We start from the raw sequence: 17,807 nt of genomic DNA, 5'->3' as shown, positions 1-17,807 counted from the left end.
ATTTCCAACAGTCGCAAGTTCTGACGACATCTTCGGTTCAATCAAACCGGGTTTACGAAAATAAATATCATTCCTCCGACGGCGTTTTCGGTTCCATCAAACCATCAATGGTTGTCGGGTCAGTCTATTGGAGTCTAGAGCTGTATGCTAAGCTCCGACATGAAATGGATGTTGATACCATGACTGCTGATGCGGTTAGTGACTTGCAAGGTTTCCCCTAATGTAATTTTGATCCCTCTTTTGTTACGATCTTGTTCCAATTTCGAATTACTAAGTTAATTTCCTACTCAGGCAATTTACTTGATTCTACTTTATGGTTTAGCCTTTAAGAGCAATCATAATTATGAATGTCTGTGACCTTTTTGGTTCTTGTTGATTTTTCATCTTCTGGTTTTGTGTGTTGTTCCTACCATAAGTGTTCACTTAAATCAAACTATAGAGCACACCGAGATTCGCAAAATGAATAGAAAGCGAATCTAAGAGGTAAAACGAAAGATGGAGAAGAAGGAGAAGATGACTGGTTTTCAAGGTTGCCAACGGAAGACGGAGAAGATGATCGGAGACAAGCTCCCGGCAGCCACCAAGATTGTCGGAACTCTTGCAAAGTAAGGAACGTCAGAGAAGATGACCAAGGATGTTGGAGAAGAGGTTGGTAGAACTCTTGGTGAGGCCGGAGAAGATGACCAGAGATGTCGTCGGAGCTTGCATCGGCCGGAAATGTCGTCGAAGTTGAAACTCAAACCCCCCAAAACAAGTTTTACCTGCTATTGCACGTAATAGTTGTATGTTTTAAACAAAAAACAAGTTTAAGGGTTAATAGTGCACAAAAAAAATGAAGTGACCAAATATGTATAAATATTATAGTTGGTTACCCTTTCAAATCATTATCTTTAGGTTTATTTGTCAAGATGGTTGTTTAACAAAATTATAAGAAAATACAAAAGTCGTAAAAAGCTTATAAATAAGAACTCATATTTTCGAATCAATTGTTTTACGTTCATATTTTGTATAAAAGGTTTTACAAAGGATAGATATGTGATACCATAAAAGCTTCGGTGAATTTATATGTATACAAAGGGTATCAATGGACATCCCTTAATTTCAGAAAACCTTTTAAAAAACTCAATCTTATTGAGAGGTTTATGTCCATATAAATATGAAGCTTAATTCTCTTCTCGGGTAAGAAGATATGTTTGGTTGAAGTTGAATCTCTTTCCACCCACTTTATCCTTATCTAATTTATACATAAGAACTCTTGCTAAGTCTTTCAATATCTCGTGCATCATATTTTGCTTAACCAAACACAAATTTAATAAAAGATTGGTTAACTATTAGGGTGGTGGGTATCAATATATTGGTACCCTCCTTTTCCTTTAGCAACATCAGGGTCGCTCTTCTCTTCCTTATTTTCCTTAAACATGTGGAAATCGTCTTTCATAGCAAGATCATGTATTTATTTTAAATAATTGAACCTTTATTTGACAATAAGCCTATAAAATGAACTTTTATAGCAACAATTTATAAATGTATTATCAAAATAAAAGTCAACAAAAAATATATATAGCTCTCTATTTCTAATTTTCTTTGACAGGCCTTTGGATTGTGATATCAAATAACATTGACGTCCAAGTTAATTTTCAAAGTACAAAATTAAACCCACATGATAATGGTATAATGAAACTCTAACTTCCCCTCCAGCCTCAATCCTTCTTCTCGGCACTCCACATCCAAGACTTCAAAAATGGAATAAGGAAATAAACTCGGTCCTTTTTAAATAATAATAATAATAATAATAATAATAATAATAAACTAGTCGTTTGAGGGTGAGAGGGTGATATAACTATTGGAGGGTTGGTAGATACCAAAGAGGCTTGGGAAAAACAACTCCAAACAAGATGGTTCATGTTAAACCCCAGAAGCTCAGAAACATGTTTCCAACGGGAATGGTGTCGTAGAGTTCTTTCCCGAGCGTAATGCAACGACACCGTCCATCCATAGCAACTTGTTCTTTTCAACTCACAAATTAACTACTTGCTGTAACATCCTGATTCCCAGGTATGAGCATTTTATTAAAAAAACAATTTTTCCTTGGAACTCGTCGAGTTGATGGCCTCAACTCGACGTGTTGAAAGTTTATGGGCCGCAGATCTTTTTGGACCAACTCGACGAGTTGGAGAAGAAAACTTGACAAGTTGGTGGCTGAATATGAAACCCTATTTTTTAGGGTGTTGCACCCTATTTAAAGGTCTTATACCCTTTGGGTGGCCTTCTTAACCGCCTTCCTTGTCCAAAAACCCTAGTCTCGTGATTTCTCTTCCATATTTGTGTGTGTGTGAGCTTGAAGAAGTGTTTTCTTGGTGTTCTTTTGAAGAAGCTTTAAGGTTGAAGTGGTTTGTGTGGAAAGAAGGCTATAAATCCAAGATCTTCTCTCTTGTTCCAGTCATTTGGAGGTATAAAGTTGACACCTTGCTTATCTAAGATGAGTTTTGAGCACTACAATATTTCTATGGTGCACATGCAACCCTAATGCTTTGGATCTAGGTTTTTCTCAAGTTATACATGCAATTTTGATTATCCAAAGCATGAACCCTAACTAGCATACAATTTTCGAGATTAATAACATAAAACAAAGTTAGATTAATATATTTTCCTTGTAGCTTGTAGATCTTGACATTCAAGAGCTTAGTACCTCAATTGTTGCACCTCTAATGAGTCACAAACACCAAGTAGCAATTGGAAGAATATGAGAGAGGTTAAGGAGGCTCTAAAATCGGCTAGGGTTCTTTGCTTGGAAGCATTGGCCGATTTCAGGGATCCAAGGGGTTCCTTATATAGCTGAGCTGCTAGGGTTTCAGGTAAAACCCTAATCTGATTGCTTAAGCCTTAAACAGTCCAGTAGATTCTTCCAGACGGCCTCCTTGGACGAAATCTATGTGGGCTACACATAGAATTTCGTCCACCCTTCCTAGGGATCCACAAACCCAACTTGCAACTATCATATAATTGCAATATCAGTCCCCATAATTTAATCAGTCTCTTTTGATCACCAAATTAATTCCAAATTAATTTCTGATCAATACTAATTAAATAATATGATTTCTCAATTAATATATTATTTTTATAATATATTAATAAATCACAATTAACCTCTTTCTCCATAATTCATCCTATCAAATTGCTATGGTGAAGGCAACCCAAAAGGACCATGCTACTATCGCGTCAAGTACATACCAGTTATAGTTATGGGCTTAGACACCTAATCCAACAGTCTCCCACTTGGATAATTCTAATAATTATAACTGCAAGTATGACTTCAAAATCCGATTAGCAATCGTAGCTCTCAAAAGCCGTTGTCGAACTCTGACGTAGTCAATGACGCGTCCTTTAGACAAGGGATCATATAATCCTCCGTTCTGCAAGATATCGTGTGGACAATGACATGGAACATAATCATCCTCAATGTCTAGCAGTTTGTTTCCCGACTTCTGATTCGTTTGACATAGAACTTAATTGAACACATCAATTCAGTCCTGACTGGGCCCGACACATAAGTCAACACAAAATCATCGAAGGGCCCAAGATATCTTGTGTACCCTCCTAGGATAAAAGGAACAGATAAACTTTGACTTATATGCTTGTACTATTTACTCGTCAAATCATACACAACAAACACGTTTTATAACATCAAGTTACTGATGCGTTTACGCATTATCAATGCACAACCAACTTGTAAACAACAACTCATATATCTTGGTTTAAAGATTATACGATATTATCGTCTCACAATCACTTGTGACAAATTCCATGAAGTGATTCAAATGAGCGTAGGTTTAATCCAATACTCAAATCTTATTTCAAGAGCACTCATGAACGTTGCAGCAAACCTTTGCTATGTCTAAACACTTAGACAATCTAGAAACCAATTCATGATAGCCTATCCTCATAACTTACTCCCAAAGTATGATCAACTGTGGATAATTTGAATAATCTAATTATTCTGGAAGTAAAATGTCACATCCTCGAACCAGACGGCGGAAACGTCTGAGGGCTCGTGTGACTTAAATTGAAATATCATCACAATGAATATACATGAAACATAACATAAACATCACCATGCATTAATACATTACAACCGTCATTGTTCACATCAAGTACATTGTTTACATTACATAATCCAACACATAAATTGTTTATCGATTGACATCACACAAAAGACGTTCAGAAACACGCTTGGTAATTCTTCATTCTAACGATTACCTGAGAACACAAGTTATTTTGAAAACGGTCAACATATATAATGTTGGTGAGTTCATAAGCAGGTTTGATGTGAAAATGTTTTGTATCGTTTGTAAAACCCAGAAAATCCGATATTTTCTGAAACAAAAACTGTTTACGTAAAAGATGTGATGATCCATAAGTATACGTGTGCATGATTTCAAAACATGTAAAAGTGATATGCCTTTCATACTAGTTTCTTGTATATTAGTTGTTGTAAGTAGAAGTGAATAATGTTGTTCTCCCGGAAAACCGGATGTTTTCCGATATAAAGAGTTTGATAGTCTTGTATTATTGTATCATCACAGAGTATGAATATGATTTCCCATTATTACTTAGGTGGTAATGGTTCTCTATGTGAGTCGTTATAACCATGCATAATAATGACTATTTCGCCTGTCTTGGCATTTTATCAAATGCCGGTTTTGAATTAAGATTTTGTCACCCTAGACTGGCCGAGTCTAACTGTAGCGAACAGCTCAGGTGTGGGGGAGTCACCCCCGTGTAGATCTATACACAAACTCTCGCTCTCCCTTCAGGAGACTCTGATTATAACTACAAGCTACGACCGACACTTATTGGTGCCAACCGATAATTCTCACTAAATCCCAATTATTACCCCATGAATTTGAATAACATTGATTACAACCCGTTTGATTTTTATGTGAATATGAAGTAAGCCTAACAGACAAGAAAGAGGACAACGGAGGCCCACTAACTTTGTATGTTATTACAGGCTGTCGAGTATGCTACGAACACGTTATAGCCCATAGAGCATATGATAAGTTATTTGGACCTTATTAGCAATGCAAATGGGCCACTAAGGCCTAATAACATATAAAAGCTATTAAGGGTCCATTAGGCATGTAATTGGGTCACCGGAAGCCCAATAAACATGTATTGATATATTGGCCCATTAATCGTGTAACTGGGTCACCGGAAGCCCAATAAGCACGAATAGGAAACATTGGGCCCAACCGTCGTATCATTTATAGGTTATTCGATATAAGTTCGTAGTGTAGGTATTTGTTGTATGCTAAATGTTTATTCGCAATGTTAAAAATACTTTGACGTTTGATTTATAACGAAGTTTTGGTTATATATATATATATATATATATATATATATATATATATATATATATATATATATAAACATTTTTAAAAACCATGTGTTATAAACTTAATATTTTTAACCCAATAAGTTAATATTAGCCTATTTGGTCCAAAAATATTTATTTTGACCATTCCAGCCCCTTTTTCTATAAAAATGACACTTTTAGTCCCTTTTTATGAAAATCGACGTTTTTGGTCCTTAAACCATTTTTCTTGACATTATTGACCCAAACTTTATTTAAATAATAATTTCAGTCCAAAACTATTGTATTTGCCATTTCTAGCCCTTATTCGTAAAGAGTTTACACTTTTGGCCCAAATTCCGTAAGTTTTACACTTTTGGCCCAAAATTCAAAAAGTTTGCAATTTTTAGTCCAATTTTGCACTAAAGTCGTTTTTCAGCCCCTGAAATAGTTTATTTATGTTTTAGACTCATATTTTGATGAATTTACAACTTTAGCCCCCAAAAATCTTTATTTTTCACAACTTTGGGCCCAAAAACCGTGAGGCCCAAATCTTAATCCCAATAAGCATAAATTTATGTTTTTAGCCCCTTGAGAAGTATTATTTCCATACAAATAAGATTTTATATAAATAAATACCATTTTGTCCCTATAAAACCGAAAAACATCATCTTTTAACCAAATCTTTGTTATTTTGCAAAAATGACACATATAGAAATCTTTGGCTTTGTTTTTCACTTCTTAAACATATAGACTCTTGGATCTTGGAAGTATGTTGTTTATTATGTTTTTGTTGAGTCTTTCAAACTTTTAGCTATAAATCTCGAGATCTAACAATTATTATCACATTTTAGCAACACAAACCAAAGGAATCACACATAACATGCATACACACATAGATCAACACATAGCACTTGTATTCTCCCCCAAAAACATGTAAAAACCGAAAATAAGGGGGTATGAACTCACATTGCTTAGTTGATCACGGTTTTGAAGAAGAAATGGAAGAAGTTGATGAGATTCTCGGCCCTAGCAATCTTCTTGAAGAGACCTTAGAATTTGAAGAGTTCTAGGGAGTATGATCAAGAATTTAAGGTGGTAAGAAGAGTGATTAAGTGTAGAAAGAAAGTATGTTTGCTAGATCTTACCACAAGTATGTATCATGAAGTGATTTTTGGATGAAAACCTTCTTGAAATGCCCTAGATCTTGAAATTTTTGAGAGGAAATGAGGGATTGTTGTTGTGAGTGTTTGAGAGAAAATTCAAGTGAGGTGTGTGTGTGTGTGTGTGTGACCCTCGATCGAGAAGAAGAAGAAGAAGAAGAAGAAGAGAGGGGAGAGAGGGGTGAGGTGACATTACATGGGTATATGAGATAGTTACCTTGTTGCATGGGGGATAATATGGAGGTGGCACCTCCAAAGTCAACTCCCCCTTTCCATTTCATTTCTTCTTTTTTTTTTAATTGGTGTTGGGCCGAAATGGGCTAAAGAAAGAGGAAAGGAATCATCTTGGGCCCATTCTTGGTCTTGCTTGTAAATGTGAAGTCCATGGAAATGTTTTCGGCCCATTGGGCCTTTAGGGTAGTTCACGGCCCAATTTTTGTATAAAAGAATGGATTTATGACCCATTAGGGCTAATTAGATTTGTTATGGCCCAACAAGGCCCATTACAGGTAAACTAATCCATTTTAGGCCCATTATGGCCTAAAATGTTAAGTTTCATGGAAGTGGGTTGAATTAGAGCCCAATTAAGAGTTCTAAGCCCAAAATAGTCAAATTGGAAGCTTATTGGCCCATTAGGCCCAATAAGAAAATCCTAGTCCATATTGGACTTAAACCGGGATTTTTAGGGTTTCCAATCTTTTGTTGACTATTTGAAGTGTTAGCATAGGGTGATTGATGGAACTTTGGTGTTATTGAATGAACATCATGCACGTTTTCAAGTTTTAGTTACAAATGTTATCCTTGTTAATGTTTACAAAAGCATTAGAATTTCCTGGTTGTGACATCATCCCCTAGTTAGAGGGAATTTCGTCCCGAAATTCTTTTTGAAGCTAGATTTGAGAATGCGAGAATAAGTGAGGGTACTTTTGTTTCATTTGGTCTTTGCGTTCCCATGTGAATTCCGGTCCATGCTTTGCGTTCCATCGAACCTTCACAATCGGAATGTGACTTTGCTTAGTACGCTTCACTTCCCTGTCCATGATTTCAACTGGTTCCTCGATGAATAGGAGATTCTCGTTGATTTCGATTTCTTCCAATGGGATGACAAGAGTTTCGTCGGATAAGCACTTTTTCAGATTGGAGACATGGAACACGGGGTGTACACTGCTGAGCTCAACAGGTAGCTGCAGCCTATAGGCCACTGGGCCGATTCGGGCAAGAATCTCGAATGGCCCAATGTATCGCGGGTTTAATTTTCCCCGTTTCCCGAAACGAATCACCCCTTTCCAGGGAGAGACCTTTAACAACACCCGATCCCCGACTTGAAATTTCCAAGGTTTTTCGCCGTTTATCAGCATAGCTCTTCTGTTGGTCTCGTGATGCTTGAAGTCGATCTCTGATTTGAACTATCTTCTCTGTCGTTTCGCGTATGATTTCTGGCCCTGTTAAAGCATTGTTTGGTGTCTGTCCTCTTGCTAGCTGAGTGTCACATTTACGACCGTATAACGCTTCAAAGGGAGCAACCTTGATGCTCGTGTGATAACTGTTGTTGTAAGAGAATTCAATCAAAGGCAAGTGGGTATCCCACGACCTTCCGAAGTCTATCACACATGCTCGAAGCATATCTTCAAGCGTTTGAATGGTTCGCTCACTTTGACCATCCGTCTGTGGGTGGTAAGCAGTGCTCATGTCGAGTTGTGTTCCCATAGCTTTTTGAAGTGATTGCCAAAAACGTGAAGTGAATCTACTATCTCGGTCCAAGATAATAGATACTGGCACCCCATGGAGTCTCACGATCTCCTTGATGTAGGTTCGGGTCAATTTCTCCATCTTGTAAGATTCCTTTATTGGCAGGAAATGGGCGGATTTAGTCAATCTATTGACGATTACCCATATAGCATCCAGCCCGTCTGCTGTCTTGGGTAATTTAGTCACGAAATCCATGGTAATCCTTTCCCATTTCCATTCGGGGATTTCAGGCTGTTGTAATAGTCCCGAGGGCTTTTGATATTCTACCTTTACTTTAGCGCAAGTGAGGCACTTGCCAACATAAATGGCAATTTCGGCCTTCATGTTAGGCCACCAATAATATTGCTTGATATCCAGGTACATTTTATCTGAACCCGGATGGATGGAGTATCGTGTCTTATGAGCATCATTCATGACTAACTCTCTGAATCCCCCAAGTTTAGGGACCCAAATTCGGTTCATGAAATAATACGTTCCATTCTCCTTGACTTCGAAATTCTTTTCCATTCCACGTAACGCTTCACTTGCTATGTTTTCTGTCTTCATGGCATCATACTGAGCTTCTTTGATTAGCGAGAATAGATGGGATTGAATGGTTATTGAAAGAGTTTTCACACGACGATTCGAGTATTCTTTTCGACTCAAGGCGTCAGCTACCACGTTAGCCTTGCCTGGGTGGTACTTGATTTCACACTCATAATCGTTTAGCAGCTCAACCCATCTTCACTGCCTCATGTTTAACTCCTTTTGATTCAATATGTGTTGGAGGCTTTTGTGGTCAGTGAAAATGGTGCACCTTGTACCGTAGAGGTAGTGCCTCCAAATTTTCAAAGCAAAGACCACAGCTCCTAATTCGAGATCATGGGTGGTATAATTCACCTCATGTGTCTTTAGTTGTTGGGATGCATAAGCTATCACCTTCCCACGCTGCATGAGTACACAGCCTAAACCCTGATTCGAAGCATCGCAGTAAACTATGAAGTCCTCAGTTCCCTCTGGTAATGATAGTACTGGAGCACTATAGAGAGCTCGTTTCAGAGTTCGGAAGGCAACCTCCTGCTTTTCTGTCCATTCGAATGGTACGCCCTTTTGTGTAAGCATGATAAGAGGCCTGGCTGTTTTGGAGAAGTTCTGGATGAATCTTTTGTAATAGCCTGCGAGTCCCAGAAATTGGCGAATTTCTGTGGGTGTCGTCGGGACGGCCCATCCTTCAATCGCTTTAACCTTGGAAGGGTCCACATGTATCCCTTCTTGGCTGACAACATGACCCAAAAAGTTCATGCTACGGAGCCAGAACTCACACTTAGAGAGTTTTGAGTACAACTTTTCGGTTTGCAGGGTTTCCAAGATTTGTCGGAGATGTCGACTGTGTTCCTCTTCGCTTCGAGAATAGACCAGGATGTCGTCGATGAAAACAATTACAAAGTTGTCAAGGAATGGTCGGCAAACTCGATTCATCAGGTCCATAAATGCGGCAGGGGCATTCGTTAGACCGAAGGGCATTACAACAAATTCATAATGTCCATAACGAGTTCAAAAAGCGGTCTTGGGGATATCCTCCTCCCGGACCTTGAGTTGATGATAGCCGGATCGCAGATCTATCTTAGATAAGTAATTTGCTCCTTGAAGTTGGTCGAATAGATCGTCGATTCGTGGAAGTGGGTAGCGATTTTTTATAGTGAGCTTATTCAACTCTCTATAGTCAATGCACATCCTAAAGGATCCGTCCTTCTTTTTAACAAAAAGTACCGGAGCTCCCCAAGGTGAGAAGCTGGGTCAGATGAATCCTTTGTTCAAGAGTTCGCTGAGTTGGCTTGACAATTCTTGCATCTCCGCAGGAGCCAACCTATAGGGCGATTTGGCGATGGGTGTAGCTCCTGGCACAAGGTCGATTCGGAATTTGACTTGTCTTTCTGGGGGTATCCCCGGAAGATCTTCAGGAAAGATGTCCGGGAAGTCGCAAGCCACTGGGATGTTTCGAATATTAATCTCTTCTTTAGATTTATCCACAACGTGAGCCAGAAACGCAAAATCTCTCGTTTGTAGACACTTTTGTGCCTTAATACATGAGATAAGACGGAGGTTCGCACTGGGTTTGTCTCCGTAGATGATTAGGGTTTCGCGGTTAGGGAGATGAAGGCGAACGGCCTTCTCGCGACATATAATTTCAGCATGATGGGGGCTTAACCAATCCATGCCGATAATCACATCAAAACTCTTAATAGTTACATGCATCAAGTTTATTTGAAATGCGTGGTGATTTAAAGTTAGGGTACATCCTACGTAGATTTCCCCAGATGATTCTGTTTTCCCATTATCCATTTCCACCGTAAAGGTTTCATTAAGCTTGTAGGGTTGTTGTTTTAGCAAATGTTTGAATTTATTACTAACAAAACTCTGCTCTGCCCTGGTATCAAATAGGATGCATGCATATGTGTTGTTAAGGAGAAACGTACCAGTGACAACAGCGGGATCCTGAACCGCTTCCGCTTGACCCATGGTCAGCACTCTCCCTGCTCCTCCGTTCCCTTGGTTGTTGATACTGAGACAGTTTCGACGAAAATGCCCGGTCCATCCATATCCATAACAGGTGTGGCTGGCCCCAGCGTTGTTGCCGTTGTTGTTGTTGGTGCGGTTGTTGTTGTTGTTTCCCTCTTGTTGGTTCTGGGGAGGATAGGTCCTACAGTATCTTGTCGTATGACCCTTTCGGTTGCAAATGGTACAATGCATCTCCCTGCATCCACCATTGCGATGGAGATTGCACTTGTTGCACTTTGGGATATTTCTGGAATACTGCTTAGGGGCACTTGGGGTGGATGAGGCTGGAGCAGGCGGGGTGAAGGGAACTTGGGTGGTTGCAGCATGAACTGTCACTGTTTGTTGTTTCTTTGATGACTTTGAGCCTTGTCGTCCCTTCCTCTTGTTATTCTTTCCCTTCTTGTTATTGCTCTCCTTCTTGTTTTCAGTTTCCCTTGCTTTTTCGCCCTTCTTGTCGTTGTGGTCGTACAACTTCTTGGCTAACCTCTTGGCGCTGTCAAAGGTTTCGGGATTTGCGGCTATCACGTTTCCTTGAATTGGGGAGGTTAATCCCCAGATGAATCGTTCGATCTTCTTTCCTTCCGAAGTAATCATGCCAGGGACCAACATAGATAGTTCACTAAACCTTGATATGTAGGCGTCGATGTCGGAGTTTCGGACAGTGAGATTCCATAACTCTTGCTCCATTTTCTGAACCTCGCCACGTGGGTAGTATTCAGCCATCAGCATTTCTTTCAATTCCGCCCATGGCATGACATTAGCCACTGGAAGAGTCATAGCCTCCACATGTCCATTCCACCAGGTGAGAGCTTGATCAACAAATGTACACGCTGCAAACTTCACCTTGACCTCTTCAGGGCATCCGCATATCTCGAACACTGATTCCACCTTTTCAATCCATCTCTTTAGGGTTATCACTCCCCCTGTGCCATTAAAGGTTCGTGGTTTGGCGTTGGTGAAATCTTTGTAAGAGCATGTATTGGTAGGTCCTTGGTTTATCCCGTTATTTGAACTTCCGGCCCCCTGTCCGTTGCCTCCACCATTGTTCCCATTGTGGATTTGCGCCAGTGTTGCTGTGACTGCAGCAGATACAGCTGCTTGAAATGCAACTGAGTTGATTTCTGGTGGCGGTGGTGGTTGATTGTTTCTGCGAGTGGGTCTTTGAGGCATCTTACTGTCATGGAACATAAAGACGTTGAGTATGCATCGTGTTAAAGTTGGGAATTTCGTGAACTGATTGCGCATCTAAGCGGTTCCACAGATTTACACCAAATAAGAAGAATATAAAACACATAGCAGATAACAACATCACGATAAAACACATAATATTTTTCACTAATAATATCCGTACTTTGATACATGAAAATTTGCCCGAAAGGGCATACATAAGGGTACAAAGTTTGGCAGCATGACGACTCTATGAGTAGTGTAATCACTTAAACATGGAGTCGGTAGTACATAACATGGTAAGCATAAGTGAACATAGAACTAGTAGGGGGTCTACTGATCCGGAGTGCTCCGAGATGTGTCGAGTGGTGGGGCTGATGACGTGGACGCGCCCTGAAGACGCGCCACCTGTCGTTCTGTGGCTCGCAGTCGATCCTCCCAAATTGCTTGACGTACATGAAAGTTATGGATTACTTCCTGAGTTTCTCGTTCCGCTCTTGCCACTGCAGCTCGCATCTGATTTAGTTGCTCGGCTGTGTCCTGGGCTAGGTCGCCAGTGTTCCGTAACCACCTCACCATGACAGGAAGTGCTCGGTCAGCCGGTCCTCCATCCCTCAAGTCATAGAACTCACAAGCCATGCCAAACGGGGGTCGTTGTCCCTATTGTCTGCTCCATCTCCAAATGTCGATACCCCAGGGAGGGGTAGGGCCGTTAGGGCCCATTCGGTGAGCTGACACCCTCACTGGGTATGGGGGGTTGATGATAACAGACTCAGTGTCCGAATCATCATCGCTGTCGTCACCAGACTCTTCTTCTTCAATGTCTGCCACAGGTTCTGCAGGTCCCTCTTCGATTTCCTCTTCCGGTTCCTCTTCTTCCACGGGGTCCTCTTCAGGTTCCTCGTCGGATTCCTCTAGCCATCCGTTATTCCCCTGATTGGGGAAGTACGGATCTCCAGGAAGATGGAAGCCAGCCATACTGTCTGCAAGGGGGGGGGGTATATGATTAAACCATTATTATTCCTAAGACATTTTAGTTGTTATTGTAATTGGTTTAATGCTCTCCTCTTGATTAACAAAAGGGTATACCTTAGGTTTACTGACCATCGCGATCGCTCCAGGGCACGTCATAGTTGTATTCTGAAGGAAATGTAGTTGATCAGGCTACATTCATCCCTAATACAACTGTGAACGGTCCTGGCTTAACCGAGATGTCAGGATTTTCCAAATGTTTTATTTGAATCGTTATTATGTTTATTTTTCTAAGTCGCACAAGTAAGAGTGTTTATTATTATATTTTTATTTGTTTTGTTCAGAGTTATTTAGTCCCTCTTTGGGTTTATAGTTGCATATCAATGTGTGGTTAGATATGCCAGTTCACTATAAACAGAGCTCTGATACCAACCTGTCACACCCCTGAACCAGATGGCGGAAACGTCCGAGGGCTCGTGTGACTTAAATTGAAATATCATCACAATGAATATACATGAAACATAACATAAACATCACCATGCATTAATACATTACAGCTATCATTGTTTACATCAAGTACATTGTTTACATTACATAATCCAGCACATAAATTGTTTATCGATTGACATCACACAAAAGACGTTCAGAAACACGCTTGGCAATTCTTCATTCTAACGATTACCTGAGAACACAAGTTATTTTGAAAACGGTCAACATATATAATGTTGGTGAGTTCATAAGCAGGTTTGATGTGAAAATGTTTTGTATCGTTTGTAAAACCCAGAAAATCTGATATTTTCTAAAACAAAAACTGTTTACGAAAAAGATGTGATGATCCATAAGTATACGTGTGCATGATTTCAAAACATGTAAAAGTGATATGCCTTTCATACTAGTTTCTTGTATATTAGTTGTTGTAAGTAGAAGTGAATAATGTTGTTCTCCCGGAAAACCCGATGTTTTCCGATATAAAGAGTTTGATAGTCTTGTATTATTGTATTGTCACAGCGTATGAATATGATTTCCCATGATTACTTAGGTGGTAATGGTTCTCTATGTGAGTCGTTATAACCATGCATAATAATGACTATTTCGCCTGTCTTGGAATTTTATCAAATGCCAGTTTTGAATTAAGATTTTTGCCACCCTAGACTGGCCGAGTCTAACTGTAGCAAACAGCTCAGGTGTGGGGGAGTCACCCCCGTATAGATCTATACACAAACTCTCGCTCTCCCTTCAGGAGACTCTGATTATAACTACAGGCTACGACCGACACTTATTGGTGCCAACCGATAATTCTCACTAAATCCCAATTATTACCCCATGAATTTGAATAACATTGATTACAACCCGTTTGATTTTTACGTGAATATGAAGTAAGCCTAACAGACAAGAAAGAGGACAATGGAGGCCCACTAACTTTGTATGTTATTACAGGTTGTCGAGTATGCTACAGACACGTTATAGCCCATAGAGCATATGATAAGTTATTTGGACCTTATTAGCAATGCAAATGGGCCACTAAGGCCCAATAACATGTAAAACTTATTAAGGGTCCATTAGGCATGTAATTGGGTCACCGGAAGCCCAATAAACATGTATTGATATATTGGCCCATTAATCGTGTAACTGGGTCACCGAAAGCCCAATAAGCACGAATAGGAAACATTGGGCCCAACCGTCGTATCATTTATAGGTTATTCGATATAAGTTTGTAGTGTAGGTATTTGTTGTATGCTAAATTTTTATTCGCCATGTTAAAAATACTTTGACGTTTGATTTATAACGAAGCTTTGGTCATATATATATATATATATATATATATATATATATATATATATATATATATATATATATATATAAACATTTTTAAAAACCATGTGTTATAAACATAATATTTTTAACCCAATAAGTTAATATTAGCCTATTTGGCCCAAAAATATTTATTTTGACCATTCCAACCCCTTTTTCTATAAAAATGACACTTTTAGTCCCTTTTTATGAAAATCGACATTTTTGGTCCTTAAACCATTTTTCTTGACACTTTTGACCCAAACTTTATATAAATCTCGAGATCTAACAATTATTATCATATTTTAGCAACACAAACCAAAGGAATCACACATAACATGCATACACACATAGATCAACACATATCACTTGTCTTCTCCCCCAAAAACATGTAAAAACCGAAAACAAGGGGGTATGAACTCACCTTGATTAGTTGATCACGGTTTTGAAGAATAAATGGAAGAAGTTGATGAGATTCTCGACCCTAGCAATCTTCTTGAAGAGACCTTCGAATTTGAAGAGTTCTAGGGAGTATGATCAAGAATTTAAGGTAGTAAGAAGAGTGATTAAGTGTAGAAAGAAAGTATGTTTGCAAGATCTTACCACAAGTATGTATCTTGAAGTGATTTTTGGATGAAAACCTTCTTGAAATTCCCTAGTTCTCGAAATTTTTGAGTGGAAATGAGGGATTGTTGTTGTGAGTGTTTGAGAGAAAATTCAAGTGAGGTGTGTGTGTGTGTGTGACCCTCGATCGAGAAGAAGAAAAAGAAGAAGAAGAAGAGAAGGGAGAGAGGGGTGAGGTGACATTGCATGGGTATATGAGATAGTTACCTTGTTGCATGGGGGATAATATGGAGGTGGCACCTCCAAAGTCAACTCCCCCTTTCCATTTCATTTCTTTTTTTTTAATTGGTATTGGGCCGAAATGGGCTAAAGAAAGAGGAAATGAATCATCTTGGGCCCATTCTTGGTCTTGCTTGTAAATGTGAAGTCCATGGAAAAGTTTTCGGCCCATTGGGCCTTTAGGGTAGTTCACGGCCCAATTTTTGTATAAAAGAATGGATTTATGACCCATTAGGGCTAATTAGATTTGTTATGGCCCAACAAGGCCCATTACAGGTAAACTAATCCATTTTAGGCCCATTATGGCCCAAAATGTTAAGTTTCATGGAAGTGGGTTGAATTAGAGCCCAATTAAGAGTTCTAAGCCCAAAATAGTTAAATTGGAAGCTTATTGGCCCATTAGGCCCAATAAGAAAATCGTAGTCCATATTGGACATAAACCGGGATTTTTAGGGTTTCCAATCTTTTGTTGACTATTTGAAGTGTTAGCATAGGGTGATTGATGGAACTTTGGTGTTATTGAATGAACATCATGCATGTTTTCAAGTTTTAGTTACAAATGTTATCCTTGTTAATGTTTACAAAAGCATTAGAATTTCCTGGTTGTGACATAAAACATGCAAAAGTGAAACAATAGTAAACAATTGACATAAGATAGTAAACTTTACTCATAAATAAAACTCCTTTATTTAATCATCAAACTTCAATTACATTTTATCTATTACAAGTTTCAAAACAACTATCTAATCACTAAAACTAATATCGTCCTTTAGACCAATGCTCCTCGCATGCTGTAAGTGCTTAACCCTGATCAGACCTTTTGTGAGGGGATCTGATGGGTTCTCCTCTGACGATACCCTCTTAACTACGAGGAGTCCCTCTTCTACTCGATGTCTGATGGATTGATATTTTATGTCGATGTGTCTGGATCTACCATGATCCCTCGGTTCCTTGGTTAAGGCAACCGCTCCTTCGTTATCACATAAAATCTCCATAGGCTCCTTTATGGCTAGTACAACTTCGAGGTCTCCAATAAAGTTCTTCAACCATATTGCCTCCTTCGATGCTTCGCTCTCTGCTATGTACTCTGATTCGAACGTTGAATCAACCACAGTCTCCGGCTTGGAAATTTTCCAAGTGATTTCCCCTCCAGTCAGGGTAAATACCCAGCCCGACTGAGAGCGGAAGTTATCTCTGTCGGTTTGAGAGTTGGCGTCACTGTACCCTGTCACTCTCAAGTCATCACTCCCACCAAGGGTAAGGACCCAGTCCTTAGTCCTTCGCAGGTACTTAAGAATGTTCTTCACTGCGGTCCAATGAGCTCTACCCGGGTTCCCTTGATATTGGCTAACTATGCTCAGCGCAAAAGCCACATCAGGGCGAGTGGATGTCATAGCGTACATGATCGAGCCAACGGCGAAAGCATATGGCATTCGACTCATTTCTGCTATCTCGGAATCGGTACTCGGGCTCTGAGTCTTACTCAGTTTGGTATTGCTTTGGATCGACAGTTCCCCTTTCTTGGTATTCTCCATGCTAAAAAAATTCAGCACCTTGTCCAAGTAAGTACTTTGACTAAGTCATATTAGTCTCCTGCTTCTGTTTCTCAATATCCTTATCCCTAGAATATAAGCAGCTTCTCCTAGATCCTTCATAGCGAAACACTTCCCAAGCCAGGACTTAACCTCCTGCAAGGTCGGGATGTCGTTTCCTATGAGCAGTATGTCATCAACATACAAAACTAGGAAGCTAACTATACTCCCACTAGCCTTGACATACACACATGACTCATCCTTGCTTCTCGAAAATCCAAACTCTTTGACTTTCTCATCGAAACAAAGATTCCATCTGTGAGACGCTTGTTTCAATCCATAAATTGATTTCTCAAGCTTGTACACTCTATTGGGGTATTTGGCATCCACAAAACCTTCTGGCTGACACATGTAAACTTCTTCAGCCAGCTTCCCGTTAAGGAAAGCAGTTTTGACATCCATCTGCCAAATTTCATAATCATGAAATGCAGCGATGGCCAACATGACCCTAATAGACTTGATCTTGGCCACTAGTGAGAAGGTCTCATCATAGTCAACCCCAGGGGTTTGAGTAAAGCCGTTCGCAACCAATCGTGCCTTGAATGTATGCACTTTCCCATCCATGTTGGTCTTCTTCTTGAAGATCTACTTGCAACCGACTATCTTGCGACCCGGTACATTGTCAACCAAGTTCCAAAC

The sequence above is a fragment of the Lactuca virosa genome, chromosome 5 (genome assembly GCF_052849685.1).
Source record: "Lactuca virosa cultivar CGN04683 chromosome 5, Lactuca_virosa_CGN04683_v6, whole genome shotgun sequence".
Classification (NCBI taxonomy): domain Eukaryota; kingdom Viridiplantae; phylum Streptophyta; class Magnoliopsida; order Asterales; family Asteraceae; genus Lactuca; species Lactuca virosa.
The sequence above is the reverse complement of the archived record's forward strand: the minus strand, read 5'-3'. Positions refer to the sequence as shown.